At 44.9% G+C, this 17747-nt stretch overlaps 1 pseudogene; it reads right to left on the bottom strand.

Annotated features, from left to right (window-relative positions):
• Positions 1-1411: 1411 nt before the first annotated feature.
• Positions 1412-17747, bottom strand: part of LOC146209343 (uncharacterized) — a 62216-nt pseudogene continuing 45880 nt past the window's right edge.

Below are 17747 nucleotides of genomic sequence, written 5' to 3'. Positions count from 1 at the left end.
AAATCGACTCATGAATTCATCTTTGTGCTAAGTTCAGATACAACTCAAGAAGAGAGCGCTAATTTGCTGCCCAAGACGGCCTTTCCAACATCAGCATCGGCTTATCATTCTAAAGTCTCGGTCAACCAATTTGCGTCTGCTGGTGTCGCATCGGATGCGGCTGCTGTGCACGTGCCATGTGACTCATCACGACGTTGTCGAACAATAGAAAAAAAAAATTATTTGCGTGATATTTGTGACAAATTTATCATTTCGTTTTGAGTTGTACATGGTTATATATTTATTTATCTAAATATAATACTCAATTTACGAATTATCTGCAATTATTTCACTGCCTGGGAAGGCTGTCGAATGGGACAACATTCTCCACGACCGGCGCCATTGAGCAGTGCAGCGGCCACGCGTGTTCGGGATGAAACAATATCCCGACACCAGAGACTAATGCTATGCATGTGGCAATATATTTTCATTTGCTCTTGTCATGTTTTAGCAAGGGACAATTTTTCAGTATAGTTGTGGTGTTTGTGATGTGCAGTGGCGCGTTGGAAATAAGTGAGAGCACTTTACAAGGAGCGATAAAAGAAAAAGTAATGAAGGTAAATTGCCAGCAAAAGTGGGTCGGAACTGTACCACGAACCATTTCGGAACGGTTCCTCCGATTTGTTCCGGTTCAGGTTAAGTTCCAAAATGGTGACAAAAATCCGGGTTCAGTTCCGGGCGAAAATTCGGGTTCGGTTCCAGTTCGGTTCTGGTTTGACACCCTGGGTGCAACTTCCGGAAAACCAGTGCATGTGCAGATCGGTCGGTGGGATCAGTCTATTCTATCTGGTCTGTTGGATTGGTAGCTTTCATACTTTGGCGTTTCTTAATAAACTCTTTCGCCTCACAACTTACCAGTATCCTAACTATCCTATCACCTAAATTGCCTGGCTACTGCAGGACAAAGGCATATGATGCAACCGCCATCTTGCTGATCTGACCTGGCCACTTGACTGTCTGCCATCTCGTCATGCTTACCCCGCACAGGTCATATTTCATAACCCTGAGGGACCATCGATTATAGCCCTTGATTTAAGTGCCCTGATAATTTCTTTTTGACTTAATATTGGCTATAATATTTGAAAATTCAAATTGTTCCAAAGGCAGGTACCGTAGCAGAAACGTTTTCTACCCAGGAGAGTCCCCACTCAAAACAAAAAAAAATTGTTTTATGGCACAGACCCTTTCTGGGAAACAAACTGCTAAGGTTAAGTGCGTTATAGGTAACAGCAATGTTAGACATTTTCCTTGTGAGTGGGTAGAGAGAGCTGGTGCATTTGATATCTTCTCGAGGCATATATGCATCAAATATAACACAGTGGACACTCAAATATGAAATGTTCTTTATATCACAGTCGTGGTAATTTGCTTCATACCAAAAAAAAATATACATCATCACTTACAGCCATTAAGCTCACTTTTGTGTTCTAACGACTGGACAGTTCACTTGTCTTCTGTAAAGCCCTGCTGCAGTGGATGACACATCTGTAGCCAGGTGGAGGCCAGCATCACATGGGGAAGGTTACCAATGATCTGTCTTAGCTTGTGGCAAGCTGTTACGCAAACAAAAGTTGCCACTGCATGGCTCGCAGCTCAAGCACATCTGACAGTATCTTCCTCACTTTTAAAGGGCACCCTGGTCTTTTGATGCCTTCTTCGTCATCACAGCGTCCACACGAGCGGGAGATGCCTCGTCTGCGATTCTGCCCAAAGAGGCCATGACTTCAAGCAAAGCATCCACCTGCGAATGCATGACGGAATTTTGGGAGATGGCTGTGAGTCATGCAGGGACAGAAGCAATTAGGGGCACTTCAAAAACAGGTTTACTGGAACATACAATAGAATGAAAACAAGCTCATCATATTTTCCTGCAATATCGTTTCTGTTAAGCCCACCTCCATGTTGGTCCAAGCACTCCCGTAAACAATGAAGTGCCAAACAAATCCTTGTGTGGTATACTTTCTCTCAACACAGTTCTTGCTACTGTATGTGCACTGAGAGAACCAAGTTGCAAAGCTGATTTAAGTAAAGAAAATTTTTACACTTAAGCTTGTGACTTGACACGAAGCATCCAGTGGGTACCTGATAAATGAAAATGCACAGAGAAAGTTTCTCGTGTCCGCACTTGGCTTCATGTCCAGCTAGCCTTGAGTAGCTTACGCTTCCACTATCGATCATGGACATGTATGCGGGCAGCCATAACAGTTGTTCAGAAGCTTTCGCATCAGCCATGCAAGGCTTACTAAAATCTGCAGTTGTAACACAACGCCTAAAGCAGGAAAGAGAGGCTGTGGCACTGTGACAGTACGAATCATTTGAGCATGAGCTGCGGGAGCCAAAGGAGTTCTGGTGGAGCCTAATATGACTGCAGGGTGTTCGCATGACAAGAAAATTAGAGAGAAAAGGTTGTAACCCTCCCACTGAAGTCTCGTTGTTTCAATGCCAACTCTGCACTTTCTTCAATGTTGACTGGCTGGAAGCGTGAGACGTGTTTTTTTTTAAACTTCACTTCCCCCCTTCCTGGACTGTTGCCAAGGTGCGACTCATAAGAGTTGGTGGGCAAACAATGGGTCATCACTGGGTGCCAAGGGGTGTGTTTGAGACAATGCACATATGAAAAGATGCACATCCCTACAATGCTCTGCAACAGCACTGCACTCTTGGTAGAAATCCTGGACATTGTTTTCATACTGATGAAACCTTTGTGAAAAGTTCGTCTCGCAGATGTAACTGGTGGAACAGTCAGCACAGCTGGGCTTGTAGACAATACTGGATGCCTGGTTTCTTTGACATGTGGTTTTTAGGTCAAAGCAGGAAGCACCCAAGGGCTGACAATGCCTCGTGGCAAACCCGTATTTTCTGCTTATGAAACACGTGGTCCAGTGTTCCACTTACGCATTTCACATATGGAATAGTAACACAGGTTGTTATTGGTGGCCTGGGAAGTATCCCCATTCAGTTTTTTATGAAACCATCGGATGACCAACTGGGTAATTTTCTTCATAGTCATTGCAGTGAAGTTCAATAAAGACTCTTTCCTTGTCTAGCTTGCACTATATGTCCGAGGAGCAGACTGTCTTGGCCCTCAACATAAGTGTTAAGACTACAGTTGCTCTTTGGGCGGTATAGTAATCTGAACTGAAATATAGCCAGCATCTAGAGAGTGTGATTTTCTGGTAGATGGAGTATAATAGAATCGCTGTCATTCCGCTAGCACATTGAGAAACAGGAGGCTATTGTCTGTCTCGCACTCGTGTTAATGTGATGACCAGTTAAATCGGCCATCAAGTTCACCCCTGAACCTGGGGACAAATCGAAAGTGACCTGCACCAATAGAGTACCAGTTCCTAATGCCAAATACACTACACCCACTGAAGACAGAGTTTTCTTAAGCCTATAAATGGTCAAAAGATGAAATCCAGTTATGCACTGTTAAAGAAAATTGAGGAAATGTTCGAAGCAACTGGATATTCAAATTATTGGAGGCACCTATCGACAAAACCTTATTTAAACCTGCTAACTGTAGATTCGTTCATACAATCAATTTACATAAAAATAACCAGCGGATACATCCAACTGAACATTTGGGGTATGGGGGAACAATAGAGGGTTTACAAAAGTACGTCTGGCAGCCATGAGCGGCACGCTGATCCCGCGCTGGCCGCCATATTTTGCTCGCTCCATCCGTTCGCTTCGTGTCCGTCCGTCAGCGCTCGCCGTTCTGTTCGCGCTTTTCTCGTTTTAACCTAGTGTGCTGTGCTTGGACCTCTCTTCGGTCCCTGGCGGTTTCTGTTAGCGACGCCTAGAAGCGTATTTTGACAGCCGAGACCTGGCAGTGCCCACCAGCCGCTCAGCCGAGCGCAGTTACAAATTGCTCTACGAGTCGTGCATGGGCCCCTCAGCAATCCGCAGCGTCATCCCTATCCTAGAGTTCTGTAATATGGATTTTTTTTATCTGTGCGCCTTTGCTGTTTACTTAAACGCCTATGAGAGATCATCGCGAGTTTGTTTGCTTGGTTTCACTGGAAGATACTTGGTTGGTGAAATGAGCGAGGATGCATTTTATTTTACGATAAAAGAATCATGCGTAATTTGACGTAAGTTGGACTGGCGCTTAGCACTTTCCTTCCCATGCCGTCGACGCAGTAGTTGGCATTAGTCTCGGAAATAATCGGGGGCTGTGTAAAAAAAAAAGTGCCATGGTAATTTGTGCTTCCAGTGATTGAATATTGATTGGTGTGCGATAGGCGATGACGAGCTAAATCTTTGTAATTAATTGATCAAATGATGAAATAAAGACACGAAAAAAAGAAAAAAATTGGAAAGTAAGGGTTTAAAGGTGTCAGAATAAAAAACGAGTGCTTGGTGATGCTAAGGAAGAAAATTTAGAATGTGTAGTTGATTAATTGAAATAATTGGAGAATGTGTTCAAAAGCCGATTTTTGCTGACGCATGCGTATTAGTGTATAAAAATATAGAACGTCAAAAAAATAAATAAAGAAATGATAGAAATATAACAACATACGTAACAGAAATATAACATACATAACAACATATAACATACTGCACTTGTGTGTAGTATGTTACTTTTGATGAATTCATATTTCACTGCATTGTATTATTTTCGCCCCTCCTGCTAGGGCCAGTTAGGGCTTGCAGTAATTGGTTAAATAAAATAAATAAATCAATAAATAAAAGAGCTAAAATATAACACGTGAAGAAAGTAAACATCGTGCGTGTGTGTGTATGAGAGAGAGACACTATCGCGTTATACGTTTAACGGCAGAGCTTAATTGACCCCCTAATTTTTCTATAACGATATGACATAATATAAATCTGATTTTATGAACACAGCCAGTTGCACAAAGCGCAAACAATTCGCTGTGATGTGAGTTGATTTTTCAAATTTCTTTTCGTTTCAGCCGAGTTCCTCCTCCTCCGAGTTCCTCGAAGCTTCCAATGTCAGCGCTTTCATATGAGATTACGCTTCAAATGTTTACTTTCTGACAAAGGGAATAAATAAGAAATCGACATATTTAAAAATTCCAGTGAATTTCAGGCAGCTCTGAATTAGCGAACCATCGGGTGACTCGAAAAAACACACTCGCTCGGTAGCTGTGCCATGATGCAGCCTCCTCATCCACTGATTTTCGCTACGCAGGTGCTCGCGCCTGCCTTTGCCTGTATCTTACCAGCCATCTTCGACACTTCGTGGCTCGTTCTACGAGACCCGGGACAGCCGTTCTACGTCGCGATCAACGGACCCTTCGTTTTGAGCAGCGCTGATGCGTCGGTGAAAACAGCGCTCCCTTCCTGGACCATCGACGCCGGATGGCAAGCGCAAGCGACAGCGACATCATCGACCCTGTCAACGTATAAAGAGCACCGCCTTCCGCCCGCGCTCTGTGGGCTCGGTAGCTGTGCCATGATGCAACCTCCTCATCCACTGATTTTCGCTACGCAGGTTAGTTCTTCATACTGCCTTTTTTCTAAAAAATGTAGTGACCGTTGCCTGGTACAGCTGCCGAGCCTGCAGTGCTGCATTTCTATGGCTGGTGAATGCTTTTGTGTTGTAAAATCTCTTCTTCTTTTGTCCGGCGATATTGAAACGAACCCTGGTCCGGACAAACTTGATAGTGTTCTTGCTGAACTTAAGAAATTGTCAGCCGGTCAAGGCCAAATACTCGCTGATGTATAGGAACTCAAAGATCAGATGCGTTCTGTCGACCAAACCATTTCCGATCTGAGTAAGCGCCTAGCAGACCTGGAATGCCTCTTTCAGGACATTCCTACTCTAAAACTTGGCATAGAATCCGCCCAAGCCGTTGCCGCCGAGACTGTTGCTCTTGTTACCAACCTTGAGGCTCGAATAGACGATACAGAGAACAGGTCACGCCGCAACAACTTGATATTCTATGGCCTTCCAGACACCAATCCCCGCGAGTCATTCACAGAATCTGAAGAAATACTAATTAAGCATTGTCAAGATGTCTTAGAATTTACCTTGGAGCCCAGTCAGATAGAGCGTGCTCATCGCTTGGGACGCCATAACAAGGACCGTCAACGTCCTATTATAGCAAAATCAGCCTCTTTTAAAACAAAAGAAACCATTCTTTCCAAAGGCCGTATGCTGAAAGACACGGACTATAGTATTGGAGAAGATTTTACCCGCTGTGTTCAAAAAGCCCTCAAACATCTTGTCACATTTGCAAGAGCAGAAATCGGACCGTTTTCTTTGCGGTACAAGACCCTATTTCTCGGCAAGAAACGCTACACTTTTGATGATGCTACTGAAACTGTTAAAGAAATAGCATAGCGCTTGCAGCACCGTCAACACTTATCTAATCCTCGCCATAACTCCCCTCGACAGAATATTTCGTTTTCGGTTATCTATACTAACATACGCAGTCTGCTCTCTAAGTGCGATAATGTATCCAGCCTTGTTTCCTCAACGGGCAGTAACCTGCTTGTACTGACAGAGACTTGGCTGACCGATAACGTGAGCGACACTGAAGTTCTGTACAACTTACCAAATTTCAACCTTTTCCGAGCTGATCGCAAAGGCCCCCGAGGAGGAGGCGTTCTTATCGCTACTAGCAATCAACTACAGTGTTCCCACATTCACATAAAATCCGACCTCGAAATATTATGGCTGCTTTGTCGCGCCACACCAGTATCTATACTAATTGGTGTTTGCTATAGACCCCCCCACAGTAACCCCGAATTCCCTCGAAAGCTGCACAACATCCTGAACAAACTTACAACAAAACACCCTAATGCACACGTTTTACTTTTTGGAGATTTCAACTATCCTGGTATTGATTGGAATAACCCTCATCAGCCTATTTTTAGACAGGATGAATCACGGGAATTCATGGATGTGTGCTTAAATTTTAATCTAACTCAATTAGTAACCCAGCCTACACGCATCGCAGGAGATACCGCTAACATTCTTGACCTTATACTTTCTAGCCACCCTGACAGCCTCAATTCCATTACTTATCTTCGGGAAATTAGCGATCACAAAGTTATCCATGCGTCCTTCTCCTTCACTCTAACAACAAAAGAAACTTCCAAAAAAAACAATCACCCTTTATAACAAAGGAAACTACGAAGCCATAAATAGGGAACTGGAAGCTTTTTTCCCAACTTTTCAGCGCTCTTTCCAAGAACAAACAATCCACGAAAATTGGTTGATGTTTACCGATAAAATGAACGAACTTACTAACAAATATGTTCCCAAATGCAGCTTCCGCGCGAATAAACAGAAACCATGGTTCACCAAGGCTCTGGGGAGACTAGAAAACAAAAAGAAACGTTTGTTCCGCAGGGCCAACCAGACTGGACAGGACTGCGCATGGGAAAAATATTACACCGCTGAAAGGACATACCTGGTTGCAGTAAAAAACGCCAAACGCTCATTTTATCATATTGACCTGCCCAACATACTAAAAGATAATCCAACTAAATTCTGGCAGCTTTTAAACCCGCAATCTATACGCACTGTTACCCTCACTGATGATTCCGGACGCGCTGTTTCCGATGATGAGTGTGCTAACATCCTTAATTCTGCTTTCGCATCTGTATTCACTAAAGAACAAGAACCGCCTCCCCTCACGACAGCAAATGACCAAAGAACTTCAATGCCTGCCGTTACTTTCTCGGAAGCCAGCATATCATGTCTTATTGATAAACTAAAATTGTCATCATCCGCCGGCTTTGACGAAATTAACACAAAGGTTCTAAAAAATGTTAATCATACTTCTGCTAAGATTTTATGCTTGCTTTTCTCGCAGTCTCTCTCTACAGGTGCCATACCCCATGACTGGAAAGTGGGGAAGGTCGTTCCGGTCCACAAGTCGGGTAACAAAGATTCACCACTTAATTATCGGCCCATATCACTCACCAGCATACCATGTAAACTTATATGGAACACGTTATTTACTCTTTAACGATGAACTTTCTGGATTCAAATAATATTTTTAATTCTTCGCAGCACGGATTTCGCAAAGGATACTCCTGTGAAAGTCAACTAGCACTTTTCATTCATGACTTACATGCTAACCTTGATGCTAACCTCCAAACTGATGCTATTTTGCTCGACTTCGCCAAGGCATTTGATAAGGTACCTCATAACCACTTATTTTTGAAACTTTCTCGCCTAAACTTGCATCCCGATATACTAGCATGGATAAAAGAATTCTTAACTCACCGCTTACAATCAGTCATCGTCAATAATCAAATGTCTAACCTCCTACCAGTCTCCTCGGGCGTGCCCCAAGGATCCGTCCATGGGCCAATTTTGTTTCTAATTTATATTAACGACCTTCCTGAGAACTTAGATTGCCATATTCGGATGTTTGCTGACGATTGTGTTATTTACAGAACAGTCACTAACACTTTCGAACAACAATCCCTTCAAAATAATTTAACTCGTGTGAAAGACTGGTGTAATGAATGGCTAATGACACTTAACACAAGTAAATGTAAATATATGTCGTTTCATCGTCGCCATTACCCCCTCCTGTTCAGCTACAGCATATCTAACGTTCCTCTCGACCTTGTCCAATCATACAAATACCTTGGTGTTCATCTTTGTCAGGATCTTACGTGAAATACGCATATCTCAAACATCATATCATCCACTAACAGATCACTAGGATTTTTAAAGCGTCACCTACGCTCTGCACCTCAGCATGTCAAGCTCCTCGCATACAAATCCCTAGTTAGATCAAAATTAGAATATGCATCTCCCATCTGGTCTCCGAAACAAGCATATCTGCGTAATTCAATTGAAGCAGTTCAAAACCGAGCAACTAGATTCATTCATTCAACGTATTCTTTTGATATCAGCATATCATCCTTAAAATCACAGTCCAACCTATCTACCCTTGCTCATCGTCGCTACATTGCTAGTTTATGTTTGTTTCACAAGTTTTTTTATTCCGAGCTACGACAGGAACCTTACATCTGTGCACCCCCCCCCACGTATCTCCCTCCGCACCGGTCATCAGCAGCAAGTGTCCCGACATCGCGCCCGCACCACTACATTTTCTTCATCATTCTTCCCCCGGACTGCCAACGACTGGAACGGCCTTCCCCGAGAACTTGCTGCTATCACATGTCCATCTTTATTTCTTGAATGAATCACACGTGTACTTGCGCAGTGAAAATCTTGTATTTGTATAACTTACTTACACATATATGTTACCTATTCTGTTTTTCATTTCTGTGCGCCCCACCCCTTATGTAATACCCTCTAATGAGGGTCTTTAAGGTATTAAAGCGATGTGATGTGATGTGAAAAGTGAAGCGCATGCTTCGTTATTTTATTAGCCGCGCTGGCAGGTATAAAACCTGAGCTGCGCGCTCTGGACGTGGACTGGTCGAAACGGGCTGCACGTGAGCATGTTACAACACACTAGTGGGATGTCATCTTTTCCTGCTTTTCTAGACGCCGCGGGTTTGGCAGCCGCTTGCTTTTGCAGCGTGAAGCACACACCTCGGGCGCACTAGACAACCGTATTGCTCTCTGCACCAAGCACTACCATTTCATACGACTGTAAAAAGTAGTTTCGGTAATCATGCCCGTGTCTTAAATCAAATACACAATGGTAAATGCACCCTACGTACAAAACGTTTCAAAGAACGAATTTGCACAATAACATTCGTTACACATGCATTGCTCCTTCTCCCGTGTCCTCCATCGCAGCATAAGTTCATCCTTCAAGTTCACAAGGCTCCATAGCGAGCAAAACAATTAACCTTGCTGTTTTAGGCGATAGCACATTCTGTGAGCTAGCTCCCAGTCAGAGGGACGTGCAGTAATGCTTTACATGATGCAAGTGACCCTTGTAAAGCCGATTAGGATTGCAAACGAACGGTCGCATACACGCGTATACCTTGATTCCGTGCGCGTCGATGGTACGCTGGCTGCAGAAAGGCACGCAACAATATGCTGACATCATTCCGAATAGAGCTTGGAGCTAACAGCGACTGCTGTGATGTTAAAAGATGAAACAATCGCTTGTGAGCATTCCAATGCACCCTTCTGTGCATGCACGGGTTCTACGAAGGCGCACGTTGACAGCGTACTCGATGGGAGGCGCGGGCGGACTGAGCAAAACATGGCCGCCGCGCACAGTTTCTGTTTCTTTCACTAGATGGCGCTAACTTTTATAAAGCCTCTATTGGGAGGACAATTAAGCTTCGCCTTTAAGAGCACCACACGCTGGCTTTAAAGGGACACTGCAGCACTTTTTGCAAAGTAGGGCTTTCAGCAGAAAGCCATAGTTTTTCATGCTGCGAACTCGAATATCAGTTTAAAATTAGGCAGAAGAAAGGAGAAATAGCCTTTTTTCAGCAGAAATACGCAGCCCGCGCGACGGGGCTCACCGCGGGTCGCGCCGCCACCCGTGATTGGCCAAGACGTCGCGTGACGACATTCTGAGGACCGGCGAAGCTGCCAATGCGGCTCCTTCGCTGCGCTGAACGCAACTCTCTGTGGCTTTGTGAATGTCATTATGGCATGCCATTTCCACACGAATGAATATTGGGATTTTTACTGCATGTATCCGTACAAAATACGTCCACAGACGATGTAGCACTTCCGTCGTGGGGAACGTAGATTTCGCATGAAAACTTGCTTTGGTTACAGTGAGGCATTTTGAAAAGTAGTGTGTGCCATTATTAGCAGAAATTACATGGCCCTCTGCGAAACACCTCGGCCCGCATATTCCTGGGAAGGAAGGGCAGCGAACAATGCCCTAGCCGACTACCTCCCTCTCAGGCCTCCCTCTCAGCTGCCACTAGACAAATGAACAATAAGCGAAGCGCGGTTGCGGAGCTCTGCAATGCATACGAGGCATTGACGGGGCCATTTTGCTGGAGACCAAGTCAAATGCGCGAGTAGAATGCTGCTTGAGTCATACGACATTTAGAAGACGTTGAAAGCCTTTCCTTTTTATCGCACTGTCACAATACACGTTTAATGAATTGATGGCTGACGCATGTTGAAAGCCAAGATGAAGCACACCTCCGCACCTATACCTTCATGAAAAAACCGTGTTCCGAAATGTGTTTTCTTACAAGAGCTTCGTCGTTTTTATTTCCAACTAAATGTGCATACCCAAACAAGACAGGACTATGTAAAGTTATGAGGCAGCAACGGGTGCAAAATCACAAGGCCATGTATGAACAACTTCGATGACTGATTGCTTGGACGCACCGAAGGAAACCTCGCTCTTGCGCTCCTTACCTAAATGCGCCTATACCCAGCTGAGCGGTACACTCCTTATCTTCTAATAATGTTCCCGTAAAGGTTCCACGAACATATCAGGCACGCGCCATGCTGGAAGAGATATTGCAGCTTTCACAACCTATCTTCGACACAGCAGTGTGCTCTTTTAATCATCTGCTAGTTCGCAAAAAAAATCAGCGAAAACTACTGATGAGTTGCCCATGTTTAGCACAGAAGTCGTTGCGCGAAGCTTGCGCGAAAAAAAAAAGAAAAGAAAAAGGAGACACGCGAATACAACCATGCGCCGATGCTGTCTGACCGTCCCTTCATGAAATTGCAGTCCATGAAGGGATTCGCTGATGACTGTACCGACTGTTTTGTACAAGGAAACAGAAGGAACCGCGTCATGGCTCAGCCATGCGTTTTTGTCAAAGCCCTATAGAAATCGCACGAGGAACAAATTTCATGTAGTCACAGTTATGAAAATGCTTCGAGTAGAATGTTTCGTTTGATCGGCTTGAATTTATCTCTGTTCTCAGCAACGCCGCATTGCGCCGCGAGCTTTTAATACAATGGAAGATTACATCGTCGCGTCCACAGCTGTTCGTGCATCCGAACACATGCAGAGCCACATGCATGTCACATGCATGTCAGGTGCATAACACTAAGTGGACGTGTTTTGTACGCCTGCAACGCACGCAAAACGAGGAACAGTGCACGCCGAAAACCCCCTTTGTTCGCTTTGAATGCTTCCGGCTCCTCACGGTGACGTCACAACGGACGGAGAAGCGATGTTTCTCCCTCCGCTTTCCTCCTGCGTAGCAGTCGTGCGGGGCACGGGAAATTTGTATTGCGCGCTTTCAGTCGACGATTGCGCAGGTGTTTTATGCATAATTGAAAAAATAACTTGTAATGGTTCCTTTAATGGCTACCATTTGCCGACTACCCTTGCAGGTGCTTGTTGGCGTACATATGCTTTTTATCTTGCTTCAATGATTTAATCTTAGTTTGGGCATATATTATCCGACGGATACTCATCAGCATAGTCATAAGATACCACATTACGTGAAAATCCAGCCAGCATAGACATAAATTCCTGCTTCAGCCAAACCGTACGAACATGCGAGTATAGCCTAGGGCAGCGCAAACTCTGGATACAAAAGACATGGATGGCTTGATTCCGATAACGCCCTTCCATCTCAAATGCGAAACCCAAGCAGGCAGTGCCTGCAAAGTTGGCCATGCCATGACGTTTTGTGACATCACACAACTTGACCAGCAGTCAGCACAACCATGCCCCAGCTGGCTACCACCTGCCAGCCAGAGCCAACCACCCCGAATTTTCACTCACAAAGCCGACAGCGCTGATGCCGGATTTTCTAGACAATAGGGCCTTTGACGCTGTCAAGATAAAACTGTTAAAAAGGAAGACGGCACAGTCCACAACATGCACACAGAAAAAAAAAAGAAGAAAGCAAATAATGGAGAGCGGCGAAACAAAGAAGCATCCCATTGTGCCTCCGCAAATGGTGATCACAACAGCTATTACAGCACCTCTACATTTCGTTCGGGCGGAACTCGCACTGCAGTGACTACGCTGACCATCACCACCACAACACTCTCAGCAACTTGCGTACGTGCGAACTATACCGCTTCTTCTAACTGACCTCAGCAGCGCCAAAGTCCTTCCATGAAACAACGCTTTCCTTCCACAGAAGAAAGTCATTAGGTGGCATCAGTGGAATTATCTAGATTTTTTTTTCCTGAATTTTCTAAAGTATAGGTATGCCAGTAACTATTTTTGCAAGTAGACTGCAGTGATGTTAGAACAGGAGAAACTGAGGCACACATCTACGAGGCTAGGATACACTCACTTTAAAAATGGTAACCACGAAGTCCTTGGCCCTGTCATCGGATGTCTCAATCAAGTGCTGAGGACATTTTTAAATCCAACATTTTGAACAATAAAAGACTCTCTTGTGGCAGCACAAAAGCAGCCAGAGGGAGCCAAAGAATATACTTTTACAAAGAACAAAAAATGGACAGACTAGCTCTTATAGCCCCCCTTTAAACAATATTTCCCGAGCAGCACAGGGTGCAGTAAAGAGCTGTGAAATGCGACCTCAGTGTAGTGGCTTGTCTTAGGGAGAGAAAAAGTAATGTACCAAAGCAACTGCTAGTATTAGCTTATGTGGACACACTCGGACATGATGTGGCTCTCTGTCAAACAAGTTCAGGCATTGAAAACTCTTCCCTGATGCCAGGAAATCTGTCCTACTTCTGGAATTTCTGTGACCTCAAAGAGTTCCCTGACCATATTTTAAACATTATCACTTTCTCCTTTAAATATCTATTTAGGACATCTAGACTGCTAAGCAAGCACTGAATAGCCATCTTTTTTTAGCTGGCATGACAACGCACCTCGCCATGCTGGAATCCTCTTCCACTGCACGCATCCTTCGAAGCCAGAGACTGCATAAAAGAAAAACAGTAAGCCACATCTATGTTAAAAAACAAAAATGAAGTCGTCGGACTTTTGGTTCTTCCAAGTATACAATAATTGCCTTGACACGGCCTCTGGTAAGAATGCTGTTGCAGAACTACATCTCCAATTGAAACTTTGTCTACAACCCTTGGCACGACAACAAACGCTTTCACAGATCTTCAGTTTAAATGTGTCAAACGCCAGGCTATACTGCTGAAAAACTAAGGCATCTCACAATAGCATCTAGTGCACCCTATGCTGTACTACTATCTACTTCTATCACAAACAAAACTCCTAATTGCGCCTCCCCCAACAAAGCTCTTTTGAATGTGACTATACTATTCCCCTCTCCCTAACAAGGATCTCATTAACTCTACCTTTGTTCCTGCAGCTTTCTGCTGTGATGCCCCATTTAATTGCAAGCATTTTTATGAGCCACCATGGTTCTGCCCTACGAGTGCTGGCAGGATGGATACACTGGGTGTATTATATCCGCCTTTCCAGAGACAGCACTAAGATGCAGTGCGCAGCACGAGTGAGCCTGCTCTGTGCACTCAAATCCACCCAATTTTACTGTGTCATGACTCAGACCTTCTGTCAAAAACTGAGACAGATAGATATAAGTCGAACCCGGTTATATCGAACCCGGATATATCGAATTTTGGTTATATCGAACTCACGAAATATCCCCTTGAAAACCCCATGTAAAAGTATAGGAAAGCCGCGTCATATATCGAACTCAATTTCACCGGTCGTTCGATATATCGAACTCCGCACCACGCAATGGAAAGTGTGCCTTCCCCAAAGACGATCGCATCACCCTTGGCCGTTTGCCGCGTGACGTTTTCAAGCCACGCGCGGAAGGAATGAGAGGGGACAGTTCGGCGACAGCAGGCCTGGGCAGCGCCGCACCCATTCCCCAAAGGCGCGCGCATCTGCAGTTGTCGTTTTCCGCGCGCCAACACGCACGCTTGCAAGCCATGTGCGTGGGTGTGCCCATTCTTTTGCTGAGCTATCTCTCTCCTTCAGCACGCGCAACGCATGCGCCAAGCCAGCTCAGCCCGTTTTCAGACAGACGTCGGACGCTTTCTCCAGCGTGTGTTGCGAACCCTCTACGTGCGGCAGCGCGGCGGCGGACGTGGCTATGGCGCCTGCGGATGTTAAGAAGCGCCACCACTGCTTTTTTTTTTTTTTTTTTGCGAGAGTCATTCTTTTCTATCGTTGGGCTGTACGGGCGGCGGAGCGTAAGATATGGCGGCTGCGGACGTTAAGAAGCGGCAGGGTTTTTTTTTTTTTTTTTTTTTTTGCGGGGGTGTTTATTTTATATTTTTTTATCGTTTATCCTTGCATGATGAATCAGCGAAATCACGCGGTCAGCTGCTGCGATCATGACGCCCGCCCCAGGCGCGGCGTGGCTTGTGCAATCAAGCCATCACGGGCACTCTGCTATCTAGAGCACTATAACTCTGCCAAGTTCGCTCCCCGCCACCGGAGGAGCTATAAAAAGATAAACGCGCCCTGACGTTATCGCTGCGCAGCATCTTGGCACGCTGCCAATGAGCTGTGGATGAGACGATCGAAACAGACTGACGCGCGCCATCGACATGCAAGCGAAAATGCTCGCGATTTCCTGCCGCCGCGGCGACACAGAAACCTTGTTTTGAGCTGCCGCGGTGGCTCGAGCGGCGAGAGGGACGCAGTTCCAACAAGTTTGAAAATTTTCGCTCTGTCGCTGCCGCTCGTCGCTTGCATGTGAGCGAGCTAGCCTTAACGCATTTTTTTAAATTCTCGGGTGCAAAAGGGGAGGGTGGGTTCATTATGCGAGTGGGTTGATTACGCGACAAATACGGTATCGTTTTTTCGCATCGTAAGTGCCGTCGCAAGCCAATTTCTCTATATCGAATTATCGATATATCGAACTATTTCGCGATCCCCTTCGAGTTCGATATATCCGGGTTCGACTGTACTACCATTGCTACTTCCCACACCACACCATCTCTACTAACCATTAAGGGCATTGCTATGCATCTAGTTTGTCTGACGTCACTGATTTTCTGCATTAAATAATTAGTGCCAGCTCACATTTGTTAACGGGTTGCACAGAAATCAATGCTTGTGCACACACTTTTTCACACACTGTACAACATCATCATCATAATCATCATCATCACCAGCCTGACTATACCCACTGCAGGGCGAAGGCCTCTCCCATATTTCTCCACTTAACCTGGTTCTGTGCTAGCTGCATCCACTTGACCCCTGCGAACTTCTTAACTCATCCGCCCACTAACTTTCTGCCGCCCCCTGCTACGCTTTCCTTCCCTTGGAATCCAGTTTGTTACCCTAAGCGACCATCGGTTCTCTTAGCGACCATCTTCTCTTCGCACTACATGTCCTGCCCATGCCCATTTCTTTTTCTTAATTTCCACTAGAATGTCAGTAACTTGAGTTATTTCTCTGGCCCACTCTGCACGCTTCCTATCTCTTAATGTTACTCCTACCATTTTTCGTTCCGTAGCCCTCTGAGTTGTCCTGAACTTGTCATCCTATGTACAACATCATGTGCAATTAAAAATAGGCGATAAAGCCTCAGGTAGGTAACATGAAACAAGGAAAAAGACTGAGGATTAAAGAAAATATAAACTACATTTATGTAGAACGGTGTCTTTAAAGCAATCAGGAACATTTGTACGCTCATTGAGCTAGGAATAAGAACTGTCTCGCAAGATGTCCATGCTACACAAAATCGATTAAACGTGCTTTACGATGCTCACGCTAAACTTTGGACTACTTTGTTTCTGCCCAAGACAGAGCTGAAAGGAGCAGGAATTTCGATGCGTCCTTGACTCTGCAAGTGGAGGACTTTCACATCTACTCGACATGTCGCTATTAGAACCACCATCTTCACTGAGTTCAAAGACAATAGGCATGTTGTGAACTTTTATGAGAGGTCCTGGTTTTTCATTCGGCTCCACACACAATGCTTTTTCCTCCACAGTGGTCGGCATTTCAACAGTAGCACTGTCGTCGGCAGCAGCAGAGGCGGCGGCATCAAAAATGGCGGTAAAGGAGGATGCTCGGCTCCCAAAATGCTTTCCAGCATGTGAATCCTGCAACCAAAGTGGCAAGGGGAGACTGTTGGCACGCAACCAGACTTTCGTGGTACAGCGGACTCTTTCCATTTTGAACGTTTAGTGTCTTACCAAACTGGCATATTCAATCTCGCAGATATGAGGTTCACGGAGGCTTCGAAAGTTCACTTCAGCTGAAGAGCACTTCAAGTACTTTGTAGGAAACCAAGAAATGGCCTAGGTGGTGCATCCTATCTAAGAACTTGTCTTAACTGAGTTCAGCTTACTGGGAATTTAGTGTACACTGCTCTAGTCACCTATTCATGTTCTTTTAAAAAGTTTGATACTGGCCGACGCATCTGCTTTTTGCCCTTACCAGCACCAAGCCTACACACTCAGCCTCGTGCTGAGCAAAGACTTTTTCTAAGTATGTAAAAATAAATTGCCCTACACTCAATCAGCAGACCATGCAAAGGTGACAGTGTTCGTATGCTTGTCAGCATGACATGTAAGTACACTGAAGCCTCGTTATAACAAACAGTTGCAAAAAAGAGAAAATAGTTCACTACATCCATAATTCATAATACAAAATTTCGTAGAAAATACATGCAAGAGCAGCAAAATTCAATCAGAGAAGGCACAGCAATTCAGAGGGTGCTTACTTGGGTCACATCAATTTATTTATGCGCAAAGAACTGCGTTATCGCAGCCTGCTTTTTTGTGCTGATTGCATTTCACATCACGCCCTGTTCCACAGTTCGCAAACACTTAACAAGGGCAAACCCACTGCCTTCAATAGCACTGCAGTGGCGGCACAGTAAATCCAATGCAGCAAGCACTTCTTGTGAAGTCGGAATTTTTTCATCGTCTGCAGGGTCAGCCTGAGCTCTGTCTGTTCAGAGACTTCCGCAGC

The sequence above is a fragment of the Amblyomma maculatum genome, chromosome 1 (genome assembly GCF_055883805.1).
Source record: "Amblyomma maculatum isolate TAMU_Amacu chromosome 1, ASM5588380v1, whole genome shotgun sequence".
Classification (NCBI taxonomy): domain Eukaryota; kingdom Metazoa; phylum Arthropoda; class Arachnida; order Ixodida; family Ixodidae; genus Amblyomma; species Amblyomma maculatum.
The sequence above is the reverse complement of the archived record's forward strand: the minus strand, read 5'-3'. Positions and strand labels throughout refer to the sequence as shown.